Consider the following 12276-nt stretch of genomic DNA (forward strand, 5'->3'; position numbering starts at 1 on the left):
TCTGGTTTAAAAAATAGTAATGTTCAATTACTTCATTGTAGTAATGACAGGGAAAGATGAAGGAATGAAGACTGATGGCAGGAATGATCTGTTCAAGATGTATTGAGAAAACATTTTTGTTTAGGCTTTTTTTTTGTTTAAATACATCTGTAACACATCTCTGTATTACTATAGCAAAAACTTTACCACACCCAGTAAAACAGTAGAACTGTTAATCAGAACACTCACTTTACACTAACACAGTCAAATGGCCAACCACACCTGAACCACCACAGTGAGCCTTACCTGCAGTGACCCTCTGACTGAAGACAGATTTAAATCTCACAGATTTTGAGGTAAGTGTTACACCTGCTGTTGCAGAGAGGCATGGACCAACATAATCTTGTGAGTAATAGCAACATATTAGTGTTATGAATAACAAAGTTTAATAGAGAAAAACACATTTGAGAATAGTAGGGCAGTTTTGATTTGAGTTTTGATCAACTATTTACAAAAAAAAAACCTTAAACGGTAATAATAGAACCCAGTAACCATCTTGACTGGTGTTCATTAAAGGATATTAGAAATGTTTCTTTTTTTTTGGTTAAATGTAATCGTGGACCTCCAGAGCTGCCACCAGACCATCCGGAGCAGAAACAGCCGCTGCCATTTGCTCCCTGATCTGCTCCCCACGCTGCTGATCCTGGTGGAGATGTGGCTCGTCGTTGTTGTCATCAGGCCTGAAGACCTCCTCGGCTGGCTCCATAATGTCTCCATTGGAAACACAGATGTTGTGTAATATTGCACAACAAGCGATGACTTCAACCGCGAAGGTTGGCTTCACTGTGACTTGAAGAAAATTGATCTCCAGTGGGTTTTCATGATGCCAAATGACCGTTCAATTATTGACCTGGCCTTGGAATGATGGTGGTTGAACCTCCTCGAAACAGCAAGGCGTACTGGCTCTTTGTAGGGAGTGATGAGTGCAATGGGCACTGACAGGCATGGATACCCACCATCCCCAAGGATGTAGAAACCCTCTGGTGGGTACAGCTGCTGCATGTACAGTGGGCTATTTTTGAGGACCCTTGAGTCATGAACAGACCCTGGGTATCCTGTAAAAATATCCATGAACATCCCGGTGTGGTCGCAGATTGCCTGAAGCTGAACAGAATGAAACAACTTTCGATTTAGGTAGCATTGGGCATCTGCAGAGGGGGGTTTTATCCGGATTTGGCAGCCATCAATGCTGCCCACTACCCTGGAGAAGGCCGGGGAGCCAGCAAGCCGAGCAAATCCATTTCCCATATTCTCCAGGTCAGTGTGGCTCGGGAAATGTATGACACGGTTCTTCATTTTCAGCAGTTTCTTGGCAACCCTGTGCACCATATCATGGACTTGTTCGTGGGATGTCGAAACTCCTCGACACCACACGATAGGAGGTGGCACTGGCTAACCAAAATACAAAGACCAGCACCTCGAGGTAATGGCCCCATCCATGATCTTGTTGGTTACGGAGCATTCCAATCAGGTGCTGTAGGGAAGCTCTGTTAAGCCTGTAATCTGGCTTCAGGTCTGCGTCTTCATCCATGTAAAGACGAAGAACTGGCATGGTGGCATTTAGGTTGCAGTATGTGGTCTGGGGCTCCAACTAAAATTAACATTATGATGGCATTTAATAACATTGTTAAAATTCATAAATGTTTATGTTCATAAATGTTAGTGTTCATGTTTAAGTGTTTATAAATTCATGTTGAAGTGTTAACAAATTAATAAATGTTTCTACACAACTGTCACAATTTAGCTGGAGTTGTCTATCACGGGGTAAATGGAACACTAATAAAGTAGCCTACAGTATACTAATTATGTTTACCGATGTGTTGATAATTATACCTACTGTTCCGTTTATTTTCAACTAACGTAAATTAACACCGTAAGTTACTTGACTGGCCAATAGGGTTTACCTTAAAGCTAGTTAACATGTTAGCTAATAGAAGTTGGTCTATTTACCGGTTGACAGCGTCGGCGAATCAACAAAAGACGTCTTAGACGTCTAATTCGAGTTAGAGTTCGCCTCCGTTTTTGCCTGAGAAGCATAAATTGAACCAACAGCAGCAAAACAGCTACAGGAATCATCGTTGTAGCTAACTGCTTTAGCCACCGATACAGGAGGTACCGTTAATATGAAAGTTGGTGCTAGTCGCTAGCTCGTGAGCTAACTAGCTCAACTAGCTCACGAGCTAGCGACTAGCACGATTGTATTGTGCAACTTATTGTACAGCTTGTTAGTAGGAGACAGCGCCATAGTGACAAAACCACACTTGCACATCATTAGAATTTCAACAATTTATTTGTGATTTAATATTCAATACTGCAAAATCGATACTACCTGAGTACATTTCAACCTGCTGCCATGAGTGCTCGGTTTGTTTACGTGATGCTGGGTGCGTCCGCTTGTGTCACATGAATATCCGGCGCATTTTTTTGACGCAATGATGTTCAGCGTAGTGTCCGAAACTTCGGTTGGTCGTTGCCCATATAGTTGACTATCTGACAAACACTCCATAGGGAATAGTGAGTGAGTGAACGAGTGAACCATTCCGAACACAACCTCTGTCCGGGGGCTTTAAATCACGATGTTGCGATGTAGAGGCTCAGTGGTCGATGACTGTCGTCCATCGGACCAACCCTAAGGCAGGGTGCACCACAGTTTATCACAGACAGAGGAGACAGAGCTGAATTTGAATTTCTGAATTTGATAAAACGGTTTGGAACTTCTGGTTGGTAAGTTACACTGACGGTTTCCATTTGATTTTTATCAAGCTATCAAACTATCAGGAAAGCTAGCTAATTAGAAAATCGGCTAGGTAATTAGGCAAACGGACTAGCTAGAGGGCTATCCCCCAACAGCAGAGAAGGTAACATGTAAAACGCGGCACAGCAGCTGGCTTCACGGTCCTGCCGTCCTCTGAGCGCCTTCAGGTAGTTAACGGTAACGGCAGCTTACCGGTTTTCTTTTGCTAACAACCATGGTAGCTAGCTAAAGCAGTAGCTAACTATAAAACCTCCTTGCAGCTAAAGGAGCTAACTTAGTTACCGCTAGCTAACATCTCTTTGGAGTGTTCAGTTATCACTGGCATGAACAATTAGTTACTGATGATGACATCTTTTAGTATTGGTGTGACTTAGGGCTGGGCAATATATTGATATTATATCGATATCATGATATGAGACTAGATACCGACTGGTTTTAAAGTCCCACTGAAACGGAAGTTAGAGCGTCTTTAGCTTCTGTACTGTGACGTTTTTCCCAGTGAAACGGAATATTTGAGCGGTGTACAGTTACAAGAGGGATTTAAATCAAATCCTTCGCATTTGATTGGACCGCTAAACAGTGGGCGGGGCTTAGAATTTAGCCCGATACGGAGCTACAGAGAGAAACGGCGCTACAGAGGACTGTTGGCTCCACACACACCTCCCTCACCCGTTGCTAGATCAGGAGGACAAGGGAGAGATGAATGAATTAGACCTCAGCGACATTGTGTGTTTGTGCTGGCTAAACATGGTGTGTTTAGCCAGCACCATAGCTCCTGCATTACATCGCTAGCTTGCCTGGGAAGCTAAGCAGGTTTGGCTGTGGTTAGTCCTTGGATGGGTGACCACCTGGTGCTGGAAGTGGTGTTGGAGGACCAGTAGGAGGTGCTCTTCCCTCTGGTCTCATGAATAATATCCCCAATGCCCCAGGGCAGAGACAGGGACTCTGTCCTGTGAGTGAGCACCGTCCTTCAGATGAGTTAAACCGAGGTCCTGACTCTGTGGTCAGTAAAGATCCCATCGGCACTTATCGCAAGAGTAGGGGTGTAACCCCGGTGCCCTGGCAAAATTCCCAAACAGGCCTACCTTCCATCATGGCCACCTAATCATCCCTTGTTACCTAATTGGCTCTTTCAGTCCTCTACTCTCCACTGAGATAGCTGATGTGTGGTGAGCGTTCTGGCGCAAAATGGCTGCCGTGCATCACCCAGGTGGGTGCTACACATCCGTGGTGGATGAGTTAATTTCCCCCCCCCGATATGTGAAGCGCTTTGAGTACCTAGAAAACCACTATATAAATATAATCAATTGTTTTGGAAATGAAAACAAAGTTTTTGCCCACTGATATCCAAACACACATCTCTTCCTATCTCTCTCCATATTGCTCTGTCAGCTACGACCCAGAAACGGTGAAGTGCGGTTTTATATGACCGGTGTGACTAGCTAGAGGTTGAAGAATGATTGATGGGTGGATGTCATATTATTGGTTGAAATTGGTTGGTTCATGCTTACGTAAGCACACGGCATATTTTGTTTTACAGGAAGAAAACATGATTGGATTTTGATATAAGAATACAAATAAATGGATTTTTTTTTTTTTTGGCATATATTGTTAAATAGGTGCACAATATGACCGGGGATGTGATCTAAAAGGCTTAAAAATTTTCATTTAATCTCGACTTTAAAGGCTGCATTACAGTAAATTGATGTAATTTCCTGAACTTACCAGACTGTTCTAGGTGTTCTATTATTTGCCTTTACCCACTTAGTCATTATATCCACATTACTGATGATTATTTATCAAAAATCTCATTGTGTAAATATTTTGTGAAAGCACCAATAGTCATCCCTACAATATTGTCGCAACATCGATATCGAGGTATTTGGTCAAAAATATTGTGATATTTGATTTTCTCCATATCGCCCACCCTAGTGTGACTCATTGTCACCCATCAACAGTTAATTTATAGGCTACTTGCTACAAGTTGATCATTACAAATTGCTACTTTACCCTAAACTCACAACAGCTAAATGTGACATCAAACTATTTTCTTTTGCTGTTATCGGTCCTCTAATTTTCAAGTGTTCATCCACAGTCAATACTACTCAATTCTCATGGTCTTCATCACATTTGAGAACAACTCAATGAACCTGGCTGTATGATGGGCTTCAGCATTTTCTCAGAAGTCATTTTCCTCATTGACATTTGGATGAGTGACGACAGCGAGGTGAGATGTTTGCTGTAGCAGTGGTTCATTTTGATACAGGTTTATTGGTGCTTCTAATGACATAAACCCATACATTTGCATTTCATTTGTAACATACTAATCTACAGGATCTAATGTAACTATCTCATGCTATTTTGGAGTGAGCACCTATGTAGAAACCTAGCTTTGATGTTAGAGGAAAGGCGGGTAGGTGAGAGATCACAGATGTTTGAGTTAGGCCCATGGCGGTAAGAAATGGTCCATTTTTTATGGTGATGACTATGGATCTGTCTCCATCAGTTTGTCCATTTGTCTGTTTGTTCAATGACTCATCTGCGGTTTCGACAGCTCAACAGTTTTGATGAAACTGATGTCACTTAGTTCTGGCATTTACCAAATTGCAGCGGTTGGCCCGAGGAGAGCCCAGCATCATCTGTTAGTTCGTCCATCATGTGCAATATTTCAGCCACCGCTGGTCTGATTTTGACAGAGAATGGGGAAAATGATACATCTTGCCACCGCATTTCAAACGTTACAGAAAGATACTGATTGGCCAAAGGGGGCATGTCAAAAAAAATAATTACCAAGCCATATCTCTGACATAGAAGATCGATTGATGTGAAATTTGGTACATATCCAGCTATTCTAGCTTTCCATATTTGCCCCTTGGACCAATAATATATGCCATATTGGATTTTTGGAAGAAAAAAAAAGAAAGGAAACTGGACCTGTTGGGCCTGAACACCTCACTCTGTAACTGGATACTAGACTTTCTCACTGAGAGACCACAGTCAGTATGGATCGGCAATAATACATCGAGCACCATCACACTGAGCACGGGGCCCCCCAAGGATGCGCGCTCAGTCCCCTGCTCTTCACCCTGCTGACCCATGACTGCACCAAATTACAGTACCAACCACTTCATTAAATTTGCTGATGACACAACTGTGGTGGGTCTCATTGGCAACAATGACGAGACAAACTTACAGAAATGAGGTGAACCAACTGGCCACGTGGTGCAAGGATAACAATCTTTCCCTAAATGTGGGGAAAACAAAGGAGATTGTTATTGACTTCTGGAGAGCCCACACCCAACACCCCCCGTTGACCATCAACAGTGCTGCTGTGGAGCGGGTGAGCAGCACCAAACTTCTGGGTGTGCACATCACCGAGGACCTCTCCTGGACTAATAATCACTGGCCAAGAAAGCCCAGCAGCGCCTTTACTTCTTGCTTCGGCAAGAGTTTGTTTATATGGTTCGTTGATCTGATTGGTTGAAGCTAGCCCGTGATAGACGGTGATAGATGGTTCATCCAATCACCTGCCAAGTATTTTTTGAAAGTGCCTGCCCTTTTCCAAACAGTTTCCAAGGACGACTTCCCAGATGGTTCTGTGTAACAAACCATCTGGCAAGTCAGGTTATCACTCCCCTCCCTCCTGGACATTTACAACACCCGCCTGGCCCGCAAAGCAACCAGCATTGCGAGCGACCTCACCCATTCCTCACACAGCCTCCTGCCATCTGGGAGAAGATACCGGAGCCTCCGAGCCTGCTCCGCCAGACTGGGTAACAGCTTCATCCATCAGGCTGCCAGGATGCTGAACTCTCTCTCCTCTGCTTCCAAAAAGTCTGGACTGTAACCCACCCATCCCACCCCCCCTACACGTCAAACAGTACCCAACCATAAGGACCTTTTATACAAACATATATGTACACGCACACACACGCCTACACTCAGCACCAGCCACTTTGTACAAAGGTTTACCACAACAAGACTAGGTCAAAACCTAGTATATGGATGTGCCGCGTGCCACGGCCGACCAATGGTGTAACTAACTCCGCTGTTGACTGCTAATACAGAATAACAGTCCATACATCCATACTGATCTCCGTTCCAGCGCGTCCCGTCTCCTCTCTCCGCCGCTGTCGTCTCCACCGTGCCCACGGCCCGCATCGAGCCTCCCGATCCAGGCGGCAGCCGTTCTAGTACCCATCGGTGCCGAAAACGCTGTTCGCCGGACACCCGGTGACGTATCGTCGTCGGGACCCCCGCCAAAATCTCGGCCGGATCACTGGGAACAAATCGGCGCCCAGTTAGCGGCACTGGCCGGAACCGTGGCCCCAGGAAACTTGGGGAAGGTCGGCAATAAGCCCTCGGCGTGATGAAACCTTGTTTGTGTCTCTCTCTCCGCCGACAGAACAGAGGGCTTCAGGTGGACTGAGCTCGCACATATGCATCGAAATAAACGGTGATATGATATAACTGTATAGATTGTACTTAGAAGAAAGAAACGGACTCCTGATCTCAGCGGAGAAACTAGACGGCGGAGAAAACAAAACTTACATTTCTGGCTCTGTGATCCTATGATGTGCCACGTGCCACGGCCGACCAATGGTGAAACTTGATCACTCACTCAGTCAGTCAGTCAGTGAGTGACAGACATTCGCGTTTGTAGGGCTGGCCCCGCTGTTGCGGTCCAGCCAAAAACTGCTGCTGCTACTCATCCTGTGGATGACTCATCCTGTGCAAGACAAGACTGTGGATGATTATTACTTGCACATCCTTTTATGATCTTGATCTATGCCTTGTTATTGTCCTCCCAGACCCCAGCTTAACTTATAATTATTTAAATTCTTAGTCCTTTTTAATATCTTTTGATCCTAGTATTTTTATACCCTTGTTGTTTTGTTTTGTACTTGTATTTGCCTGCACTGTGATCTGAGAGAAACACCATTTCGATCCTCTGTATGTGCTGTACATATGGCAGAATTGAGAATAAAGTTGACTTTGACTTTTTCATTTTTGACCCACAAAACTGGGTACACAGCCTAAGAAGACTGAGATATGACTATGCTACCTATATGTGTACCATTAAGGGGGTTTAAAAATACTGCTTGATTATAATTGTTACTGATTGGCCCAAAAGGTTACTGCATCATTTGTGGGGGATGACATATATATTAGAGCTGCACGATTAATCGATTAGTTGTCAACTATTAAATTAATCGCCAACTATTTTGATAATCGATTAATCAGTTTTCAGAGTCATTTTTTAAGAAAAATAAGTCAAAATTCTCTGATTCCAGCTTCTTAAATGTGAATATTTTCTGGTTTCTGTACTCCTCTATGACAGTAAACTGAATATCTTTGGGTTGTGGACATTTGAGGATGTCATCTTGGGCTTTGGGAAATGCTCGTCTATAATGCACCCAATTCAGACGGGGTGCACGCTAACATTACAATTACAATTTCACATTTGGCAGACGCTTTTATCCAAAGCGACTTACACATGAGATTTGCATACAACACAAGCAAGTTTCTAGATAGGAGAGAACAACGAGAGTAAGTGCTATAGAACTAAGTTCTGGTCCAACAGGACAAAGGTGCTACGAGACAGTGCAACAAGATAAGTTCTGGTCCAACAGGACATAGGTGCTACGAGGGAGTGCTACAAGGTAGTGCTATGAGGTAATGTGTAGAGTGCATCAAATTTTTTTTTTTTTTTTATTTATGAAAGGAGGTATTCGCTAAAGAGCTGGGTCTTTAGCCTTTTCTTAAGGATAGAGAGGGATTCTGCGGATCGAATGGAGTTTGGCAACTCGTTCCACCACCGGGGAACCACAGAAGAGAAGAGTCTGGCTAGAGACTTAGGGCCTTGCTGAGGTGGCAGCACCAGGCGCCGCTCCATGGCAGAGCGTAGTGAGCGGGAGGGAGCGTAGACCTGAATGAGGGAGTTCAGGTAGGTCGGAGCCGTTTTGGTTATTGTTTTGTAGGCGAGCATCAAGGACTTGAACTTGATGCGGGCAGCAACTGGGAGCCAGTGGAGGGATATGAATAGCGGAGTGACATGTGCTCTTTTGGGCTGGTTGAAGACCAGACGCGCCGCCGCGTTCTGGATCATCTGCAGAGGTTTGAAAGTACAGGCCGGGAGCCCTGCCAGTAAGGAGTTGCAGTAGTCAAGGCGTGATATTACAAGAGCCTGTACCAGGAGTTGTGCTGCATGCTCAGACAGGTAGGGTCTGATCTTCCTGATATTGTATAGAGCAAATCGGCATGACCGAGTAACAGAAGTCACATGCTCCTTGAAGGTTAGCTGGTCATCAATCATGACACCCAAGTTCCTGGCAGACTTTGTGGGTATGAGCTCAGTTGATTCGAGCTGGATGCTGATTTGTTGTTGTATAGAGGGACTGGCTGGGATGACAAGGAGCTCAGTCTTTGACAAGTTAAGCTGAAGGTGGCGTTCCTTCATCCAAGCCGAGATGTCGGCGAGGCATGCCGATGTCCGCGCCGAGACTGTGGGGTCGTCTGGCGGGAACGACAGGAGGAGCTGGGTATCGTCAGCATATGAATGATAAGAGAAGCCATGTGAGCGGATCACTGCACCCAATGTGGTGGTGTATAATGAAAAGAGAAGGGGTCCAAGCACTGACCCTTGAGGTACCCCTGTGGACAAGTAGTGGGATTTAGACACTTCCCCTCTCCAAGACACTCTGAAGGATCTCCCTGAGAGGTAGGACTCAAACCAGCAGAGGGTAGATCCTGAGAAGCCGAGCTCAGCGAGTGTGGAGAGGAGGATTTGGTGGTTCACCGTGTCAAAGGCGGCCGATAGGTCAAGTAGCAGTAGGACAGAGGACTGACCGGCAGCTCTAGCTGATCGCAGTGTTTCTACTACAGACAAGAGCGCAGTCTCGGTAGAGTGTCCGCGTTTGAAGCCAGACTGGTTGGGATCATACAGGTTGTTCTCAGAAAGGAATTCAGAGACTTGATTAAAGACCGCCCGCTCAAGTGTTTTGGAAAGAAAGGTGAGTAGTGAAACCGGCCTGTAATTATCAACCTGAGATGGGTTGAGTGTAGGTTTCTTTAGTAGCGGGGTAACCCGGGCTTGCTTAAAAGCAGTGGGGAACACACCCGCTGAGAGTGAGGAGTTGATGATGTGCGTGACTGCAGGGATAAGTGTGGGAGAGATGGCCTGCAGGAGGTTGGAGGGTATGGGGTCCAACGGACAGGTAGTGGGACGAGAGTCAAGTAGTAGTTTGGAGACTTGCTCTTCAGTGAGATGGGAAAAGGACAGGAGTGAGGTCCTGTTAGTTGGTGGCAGCAGACTGAGTTGGTCAGGCTCAGAGAACTGATTACTGATGGTAGAAACCTTATCAGTAAAGAAGGATGCAAAGAGGTCAGCCGTGAGCAAACTTGAGGGTGGGGGTGGTGGAGGTTTGAGGAGTGAGTTAAAAGCTGAAAATAATTTGCGAGCGTCCTTGGCGCTGCTGATTTTATCCTGATAGTAAGTGGTCTTGGCATTTTTTAGATGGGAGGAGAATGCCGACAAGAGAGTTTGATAGTCGGTGAGGTCAGTGGGATCACTGGATTTGCGCCATTTTCTCTCCGCTGCTCTGAGCCCCGCCCGTTGCTCTTTGATGACACCGGTGAGCCATGGGCTAGTGGGGGTTTTATGAGCAGGTTTAGATGAGAGTGGGCAGAGATTGTCTAGAGAGACAGCTAGTGAGGAGCAGAGTGTGTCTGTAGCCTCATTGACATGGAGTGAGGAGAACTTATTATGAGGGGGCATGGTAGCCGTGACCTCATCGGAGAGCCGAGCCGGTGTGAGGGACCGGAGGTTCCGTCTGAAGGAGACCATTTGCGGCGGAACGTGAGGATGTTCCGGCAAGGAAACCATGAATTGAACAAAGAAGTGGTCTGACAGATGTAGGGGAGTGACAGTCAGATTTGCCGTGGAACAGTTCCGAGTCAAAATCAGATCAAGTGTATTGCCCGCTTTGTGTGTGGGAGCGGTGGAGACCAGTTTGAGGTCAAATGAGGACAGTAGTGTAAGGAAGTCAGCCGCTTGGGGTTTGTCAAGATAGAGATTCATGTCCCCCATGACAATCAGTGGGGTGCCATCTTCAGGAATAGCTGAGAGTAGCATGTCCAGTTCAACAACAAAGTTCCCCAGTAGCCCTGGTGGGCGATATATGATAACCACAAATAATTTGACAGGAGCGGTAACCATGATTGCATGGTATTCAAAGGATGAGTTATTGCTTAGAGGGGAAAGTTTAGTGAATTTCCAGTCTTTGGAAATAAGGGCCCCTGTGCCACCTCCACGCCCAACGGAACGGGGTGTGTGGGAGAAAGTGGAGTCAGCTGAAAGCGCAGCTGGTGTGGCTGTGTTCTCTGGACGGATCCAGGTTTCGGTCAGGGCTAGGACCTGAATGTCGGATAGGTTTGCAAGTGCTTGGATAAATTCTGTTTTATTTACAGCAGACTGACAATTCCATAAGCCAAAGGAGAAAGCAGAGGAAGTAGCAGAGGCTTTTCTGAGAGAGTAGTGATTCTCAGGATTGCGCTGTCTTTTATGACCAATGCGTTTTTTGCGGTTGCCGTGGATGACAGGGATATATTGATAGCACATGGTGAGTGCGAAGGGAGGCCAAGAGAGTAAAAGAGAGTAGCTTATGTGTGTCCTTGCTCAGTGGACTCGCACAGGTAGACTCGAAGGTCTTTACCCAGTTAGGTCTTCACACAAGAAGGACTGACATACAAGGGCTGACGCTACAGCACAGCTTACTTGTTTAAATACCAGGAAATGCCACGGCTGTGCCCAATCACGGCTCGTTAGCAGGGCTGAACCCGCCCCATTCAGATTTCCACAACAAAGCAACAGATAGAGGGCGTGACCCGCGTCAGCTGACCCACCTATTGAAACTCAGAGAGTGAAACCAGGAAGTGCTCAGCCACAACAAAGCCTGACAACAGCCTAAGTCCAAATCTAACACAGAAACAAAGATTCTAAACTCTTACTGACCGACTGCTGTTTCCTGTCCTAGATCCGAGCTTGTTCTGCTTTGGAGCTCAGTTCAATCTCTCTTTTTAAGAGTTTAGTGAAAATCCCGCCCCATTCAGATTTCCACAACAAAGCAACAGATAGAGGGCGTGACCCGCGTCAGCTGACCCACCTATTGAAACTCAGAGAGTGAAACCAGGAAGTGCTCAGCCACAACAAAGCCTGACAACAGCCTAAGTCCAAATCTAACACAGAAACAAAGATTCTAAACTCTTACTGACCGACTGCTGTTTCCTGTCCTAGATCCGAGCTTGTTCTGCTTTGGAGCTCAGTTCAATCTCTCTTTTTAAGAGTTTAGTGAAAATCCCGCCCCATTCAGATTTCCACAACAAAGCAACAGATAGAGGGCGTGACCCGCGTCAGCTGACCCACCTATTGAAACTCAGAGAGTGAAACCAGGAAGTGCTCAGCCACAACAAAGCCTGACAAC

General features: G+C 45.7%; 1 pseudogene; it reads right to left on the reverse strand.

Annotated features, from left to right (window-relative positions):
* Nucleotides 1-583: 583 nt before the first annotated feature.
* Nucleotides 584-5892, reverse strand: LOC139667394 (putative nuclease HARBI1; annotated as a pseudogene).
* Between the last annotated feature and the right edge of the window lie 6384 nt (nucleotides 5893-12276).

The sequence above is a fragment of the Centroberyx affinis genome, unplaced genomic scaffold (genome assembly GCF_046629955.1).
Source record: "Centroberyx affinis isolate AG114_WGS23_722 - 3 ecotype Tasmania unplaced genomic scaffold, CSIRO-AGI_Caff_v1 ptg005489l_1, whole genome shotgun sequence".
NCBI classification, from domain to species: Eukaryota; Metazoa; Chordata; class Actinopteri; order Beryciformes; family Berycidae; genus Centroberyx; species Centroberyx affinis.